The 7,527-nt window shown below is 42.8% G+C and overlaps 1 long non-coding RNA gene across 1 annotated transcript in view; it reads right to left on the minus strand.

Moving 5' to 3' along the window:
• Positions 1 to 7,527, minus strand: part of LOC139027788 (uncharacterized) — a 331,562-nt gene that overhangs the window by 19,881 nt on the left and 304,154 nt on the right. The window lies entirely within an intron of this gene.

Consider the following 7,527-nt stretch of genomic DNA (forward strand, 5'->3'; position numbering starts at 1 on the left):
CACACCGGCAAAACTGACGTTTTTTAGCGAACGATTAAAAGAAGTCCGAGTTGCCATCTGTGCAAATCCTGTAGAGTTTGGGTCGTTATGCTATTGTGCAGTGGTCCTGGTCCAGATATAATTTGCCACTTGGGTCTCTCCTGTTGGGTCGCTCGGATCACCTCCTAGATTGACGGCTAGCCAAAACTAGAGAAACTGGAGAGAATGAGCATAGCACCCAGGCACACTACACTCATGCACGCGACAAACACCACACGCGGCGCGCGAGACACTCGCACGGCACACACATAGAGAGAGAGAGAACACCGGACAGGTTCGGAGCCTCTGCAATAGTGCTGGGGTCCGCCTCGATGGGATGTGGCCTCGACCTTCTTGGCTGCCTTTGTTGTGTGCCTGATGTGGCCCACGCTAGGGTTCCTTTTAAAGTCTCCGTCAGCAGGCGCTGGCCTCCCGGGTGGATGAATTATACCAACAAACTGAGAACCAATCAGGAGGGGCAAGTCAGACACTAGCTTCCAAGTAAACTCAGACGCAGCATGGTACAAAATAATAATAATATCACGTCAACGCTTATGGTGTGATAGGCGCGAGGGTGATAGCGGATAAGTACAGTCTACTCGGTGAGTGGGATGAAGTATGTGCATGGCGTGGTTTTCATGATCCGAGGCGAGTTGTGAAGGCAGTATGCGTGCGTCTAGACGTAAATCCGGGGTTGCGCTCTCAGCTGTTCTAGCAGATGTTTGAGACCAGTGCGCTCGAGCGCAGGGTGCGGGGGTGGCGGTGGCGTAGTAGGCCGTGCGTAGCCGGTGCGTCCGGGCAGTGGACAGGTAGGGTTCCGAGTGTGGTGGATCCGCCAATGGACAGACAGCATTGAACTGGAACAGCAGACTAAGGACACCAAAACAGGGTTTATTAGAATGGAGCTGGGGTGTTGACACGAGCAAGGAGGTTCATTGCTATGTCCGTACGTTAGTGTACTCAACAGACGCATGGTCTAAGGGAATGTTTAAGTGCTGTACAATGGTGTCGTCTCGGACGTAGTACTTGCAGAGGAGAAAGAGACAATCAGAGAAGGGAGGTAGATATTGTGTGTAGACTGAGAGCATACTGTAAAGTGCCTTACACCGTTTTGTGCTGTGTTTGTTAAACTGCAGGACACCACTTGATAGACAGGAGAAGTACTGCCCTGAGGATTACTTCTATACAATGCTGTACAGCCCACGTAAACGAAGATCCGCTCGAGCAGAAGGAGAGGGGGTGGGGGCGCGATTCTACACACTTTATTAATCTTTGCCTGCAGTATGATGTCTTTCTATTTGAATCTAAGTTGTGGAAGCACCATTTGGAAAGATGTGTGCGGTAGACATGTGGGATGATTATCCGCGGCAGCTTGATATTTTCGTGGCATCTTCATGTAAAAATGATTTTGCTAAGGACATAACAAAAATCATAACGCGAGCTCTACGCGGTGGACAACAAAAGGTATTGAGTTTCCTTCGTCAAATTTGGCTTGTTGTGATGTAGATGATCAAAAGCATGAGAGGCGCTTGGTGAGGGGCTGTTAACCTTTTTCACTTATCGGGCAGGGAACAGAATCTCGCTCCTGCTAAGGAGTGTCAACGAGTGGCAGAGACGTGAGCACCCCACAGGTAAAAAAGCACTCGATCATCAGCATACGAACCTAGCGTTAGTGACCGTCAACAAGTAATAACTAGCATCTAAATAATAACAAAATTTTCAACAAGTCCCACGAAATCCAGGCAGAGACAGATGCACTCTCCATAAAGATCACGTCAAGGACTTCATGTACGGTGATAGCCCAGGCGCTTCCACTTCATCTTCTGATTTTTAAAATGTTTACGCTAGGGAAGACACAATAGTAAACTGCGTCCAGATAATCAGGCTAACGCCACGAATAGACAAAAGACAAACCAACCCACCCACATAACCACTTTACTCGTTTCTCTCCCTGCTCTCAACGCATTTTTTTTTCTTACATGGGGTAGCTATGCGACATTTCTGACCAAAACGATTTAAGGCTAGTTAAATAAATTTCCTTAGGGACCCACTAACCCCAAGCGATACGGAGACTTCGCATCGAGACGGACCGGAGCAGGTAGTACTTGGATAACATATTTTATGTATACAGGTTTGAGGTTGTTGTTTTTTTTTCTAGAATCGCTGCAAGAAAGCGGACCTACCAGACGATTTGGCGTCAAGCATTCACATAGGCATTGATACAATTTTAATTGCACTAGGTGATTCGTTTAAGAACAAATTCCTTCTTTTCATGCCAGGCTAGGAACATGTGGGTTACTGCCTGTTTCAAGGGCGAATAAAGATTGTGTAACTTGTCAGCTGGGGATTTAACTTAGTAACTTTTCGGTTACTAGTAACAGACGTCTATTATCAAGGCTATCCTTGAGCTGCCCCATAACAAGAGCACCGAAAAGGTAGACTAATGACCCATACCCATTTCGCTGCAAGCTCCTGAAATATACCTGACTTATTACATGTGTAGACTAACAGTGTTTGTGGAAAATTATTTGTTAATTTGTGTTTGACCGAGAATTGGCAAAGGTCTTATTTTCCTATGGTACGCCAGTATGTTCTATGAATTAATGGAACACTCGAATACATGAAGTAAACGTGTATTACTGAGAACCGCTTCTTCTTGTCAGTATTTGCTTTACTCATAGTTTCGATTTAGCAAGTCGCGCGTATGGGACCATTCCCAGGTCGTTAAAATCACTTTCACGCTTTTGCTGAGCAAAACACGGCCATCTGACAATAGCAGCTACAAGTCACTTGCGTGGTTTTTTGGAAACGGCTTCATCTAATAAGCACTGTCTGCCAAATACTGTACCCCGTGAATTTACAATTCAGATAAAACTCTATGAATATGTAAAAGGTATGTGCAGAGTTACCGACCAACCGTTGTCTTGGAAGGACCCACAAGAGGTTATTAACAGTATGTTCTGAAAAATACAGCAACACAGTAGAGAACTGTTATGCGCCGCAGTGGTACAGGGCAAATGAAAAGTGTCGATGCCGAGATTGTCCCCAGGATATCTTTTGTTTATTTGTCTGCTATATCCAGAGCTGACATGACACGTTCCAGAGCAATTTCTCTCACCTTGTCTCAGATTTTTTTCCCGACTACGTGAGCCTTTTTACTTACGGCCCGGGAGAGAAATGTGCAGAAGCAAAGAACGCAGAGGAATATTACAGCTATTATATTACGTGCTGTCGCTCCTGCAGGAAAATAATATGACGACCCTACGAAGGTGAGTGGAGCCACTGATTACTCTGTACATGCGGCTAGGAAGCTTCATTTGGAGCTTGTGAGACAGTTCCAAACGGAGAGCCACCTGGTGGACGCCGAGCCTACAAAGAACAATACGAAAAGAATATATCAGACTTTTTCGGACTACCTCCTTGGTGGAGCTATGTTATAGGTATAGCCACACTCGGTCCAACGAGTGGACGAGGTCGGTAACTGCTATATTACACTATAAACAATAACGTTTAATGGAGCCAACAAGGTTGGGCTAATTAATATAGTTGTTGTCGAAAATGTGCATATTTAGCAGCACAAATGCGTGGTTAATAAATACAATGTGATCATGGCAACAGGTCATGCATTCTGGCCGGGCGCCATCTTGGAAAGGCAACCTAAGTTACGATTATTATCGCTTAGAATTTGACTAAAAATACTAGGTTGGACAGCAAAATGAAGATGCATTAGTTTTATTAATGCAACCGCTGAGTTAGATTTTATAAAATTACGTTTACTAGACATACAGTGTGCGTTACAGCCAGACTAGTGCCGCAAATGGCGGACATGCGTTTACATTTTCCACATAAATACGGAATAACATCATAATACTCTTACTTTTGGGGAGCTTCCATCAAATCTGGCAACGTGTCCTTCTGTTTCAAAAGAATCGTTGCTTGGTGTAAAACTCGTCTTCAACTTCGGAGATTAGCAGCTTAACAAGTAGCTATGTGGGCCACACAGCCAAATGTTCAAAGGCAATTATCTAAGAAATTACCGAAAATAGCAATTACTCGCGATTAAACTGAATTATAACTCGGTTAAAATAACTTCGTTATGATGTTTCTAACAACCTAATATCGAATTAATTACAGACGGGATATATCTAAGGTATCCCCCCTCGATAACTTGGCGTTTGCAAAAATGCCATCCTTGAGGTCTTGCTTTCGCAATGACACGTCGAAAGGAGCGTCCCCCCATGCCATGTCTTTTTATAAAGCTCTGAAACTCGTAGAAAACTCCCATTCCACTCTCATTGTTACTGACATCGCAAGGGGAAGGCTGGGCAGTTCATGTCGACCATAGAGGATACATTACAGGAGCTTTAAACGGATTCTGAGACAGAGCCTTCGTTTTCCAGACTTCCCGCCCGCCTTCCCTGTCATGGATTCGCTGCAGAAAAGAGTTCTGCTTCACCCCACAGACCCTATTTCAAACGGTTTTAGAAACTAGAGGATTGTTTTTTATCCCAATAGTAATATATAATATGGCATATTGTACGAGCCATGAAATTGGAAGTATAAGGCAGTTTTAATTTGGAACCGATATTTTCCAAAAGTGTGAAACAGGCACCCCAGATGAGAAAAGGTTATTAATCATAAGGCATATACCCCGCCCTTCTTCTTACCAGAGAGATGATTGTTTCTGTTGGCGGCGATGCGTGAAGAAACAGGTGGCTTTGTACGACTCTGATGACATATCCCGAGTGGAGCAGTTTCCGTCGAAACAGAAGAACATTTACAAATCTCTGGAAATGTTTAGCTGGCTGTTGAGACCTGATTAGAATTAGGTTTTTAAAGTTGTTGTTCTTTTTTTGGGGGGGGTCCTTTATTATAAACCCGGCACAGTAGGTGGCGGAACGCACATTTAAATTATTGCGAACGCCACTCTACCATATGAAGAAAGAAAATGAGGCATTTCGTTTGGTTTTGGTCTGTCATGCTATTTTTTTTGGTACATTATCTATGTTTTCGTCACCATGCTGACAAAAAAATAACCTCCTCGGACTGGCCGAATAAAGAGGTCCAAGAAGGGACCTTGCCCTGGGGACAAATGGTAAGGTGGCTGGTCTCCTGTAACGAACCATTCAACATCTAGTTGCACGTGCTTACTTCCACATCTTAATGCCACACGATCATAGATGTTAAGACCGGGCTAGCTAGACCAGACAATCAGGTCGCCACGTAGCTAGCCTAAGACTCCTAGACATTAACATGTCAGGTTACTAGACCATGTAGCTGGACCTAATACCCCTAGACATAAACGAGTCAGGTTTACAGATCATGTAGCTAGGTCTAAGACTCTAGACATAACGATCGCAGCAACTTAGTTGGCTAATTATTGGTTTCATAACATATGGGAGTTAATTGTTAGAGTTAGCATTGGTAGTGTTAGTCCTGGGTGGTTTTTAACCAGTATGGTTCATAATGTTGCTTGTGCATATTGTTGAGTGTGTAGCAGGGCTGTGTCGAGCTAGCATGCTAGGGGAAGTTTTCCAGTAGCGTGTAGTGAGTTTCAGTTTCCTGGATAGCAAGCTGGCTCATGGTTTTGGGGTCAACAGAAAAGTTTGGGGTGGGAAGCCGAGAGTTTGGGTAAACTGTTTGCAGCTGATGGTCGTTAGCTATGGTGAGGCTTATGTTTTTTTTGCTCGTGGGCCGGTACATTTTTTGTGTTGAGCACTTTGGCTATGGTTTTGGTAGCTTAGTTGGCCTGTTGCAGAAATAGTTTTCCAGGTTTGGAGTCTGGACCTAGCAAACAGGGGAGATCCAGAGGACATTCGGCGGCGAGTTCCTATGGTCCCTTACAGGGTTCGGTCTGACATTATCCCACTTGACGTTCTGAGACGTTTTCAGTACGTTGCGTGATGGTCTCAAGGAAGCGTTTTCTGCGGGACCTTTGTCTATTTCCCTGGTCTTGTTCTCAGGACTCACTGAGGACCATGTCAGGACCTTTTTAGAACGTTTCTCAGGTTTGTTCATTTTACAAGGTCTTAGGACGTCTCGTGATGGTCCCAAGGGAACGTTCTTTGGGGGACCTTTTTAATAGGTCCTGGTTTGACCCGGGGTCATTTTCAGGACTTTCTTGGGACATTGTGTCATGGTCCCCTGATAGTTTTGTCTACATCCCAGTTTGTCAGTTTGTCAATGCATTTGAATAAAAAGTTAGCAAAAATAGATAAGCTTTTGCTACCATGTGCTACCATTTATKTTTTTWAACTTTTATTTAACCAGGGAAAAAGACATTGAGACCTTGGTCTCATTTGCAAATGTGCCATGCGAACATTACAGAAAATACAATTATACCCAATTTAAAACACAAAATGTAATTGCAAATATTATATAAACAATCAAACAAAACAAACACATTTATCAATTTAAAGATCCCTAACCTTTCTCCTAAACTGACCCAGAGACAAATGAAACGTTACAGGGTTGGTTAATGATAGGGGCCTGATAGGAAATTTACCCAACTCTGTGGAAACACGTGGAGTCTCCATCATTAACCAACCCTGTGATCTAGTGTTGTAATCCCAGTTTCTATATTTCAACAATGATGTTAAGTAAATTGGTAGTTTATTGACTAAGGCTTTATAAACAAAAACAGGATAATGAAGTGACCTACGTGTTTTTAGTGAGGTCCAATTAACTTTATTATAAAGGATACAGTGGTGTCAAAACTGTCAGATGTTATAAAACTAAGTGTTCTATGATAAATTGTGTCCAAGGGCTTCAAATCACTGTTAGCTGCATTCATGTATGTAATATCACCATAATCTATAACAGGAAYAAAYGTMGACTGAATGATCTGTTTTCTACTATTTAATGAAAGGCCCTATTMCTATAGAAGAAGCCCAACTTAATTMTTAATTTCTTCACTAACTCRTCAACATGCTTTTTAAGAGAGCTTTTCGTMAATCAAGAAAAATACCTGTCTATTTGTGGAAGAATGACTCTGATTAACTCATTMGCTTTTTCTCAGTTTACCTATTTGTTTATGGCCTTGTCAACACAGAACAACTTATTTTTTAAATTATATAAGAAAAAAATATTCCATTTTATTTGAAACGGCAAGCCAGACAAAATAAAACGGGCCTGTTCATATAATGAATTATTTATGATTAAATATTAAAGCATTAGACCTTTCACTAAAGACTTTAGTCATACAAAAGTTATTCTTAAATCCAAACTGTTTCTCCAGCAGATTAGTAAGAATGTCTCCCATGTTCAAGAATGGCCTGTTGCTGTCCCCTGGGGTAATGGAGTGTGGAAGTGTATGCTGTATAGTGTTTGTCTATGTCCYWACACTAACCTTGTCCCCATATCATAACATGCTGACCTAAGATCATTGCTCCACAGTTAGTGCCGTGGCCTGTAATCTCTCTCACAAGAATGGAACTCATCAATGCTATGGGGCTCTGGGAGAATCTTTGTCCATACAGCTGGCTGCAGACAGCAGTAATGAAGAAATAA

Source organism: Salvelinus sp. IW2-2015, linkage group LG5 (assembly GCF_002910315.2).
Source record: "Salvelinus sp. IW2-2015 linkage group LG5, ASM291031v2, whole genome shotgun sequence".
Lineage (NCBI taxonomy): Eukaryota > Metazoa > Chordata > Actinopteri > Salmoniformes > Salmonidae > Salvelinus > Salvelinus sp. IW2-2015.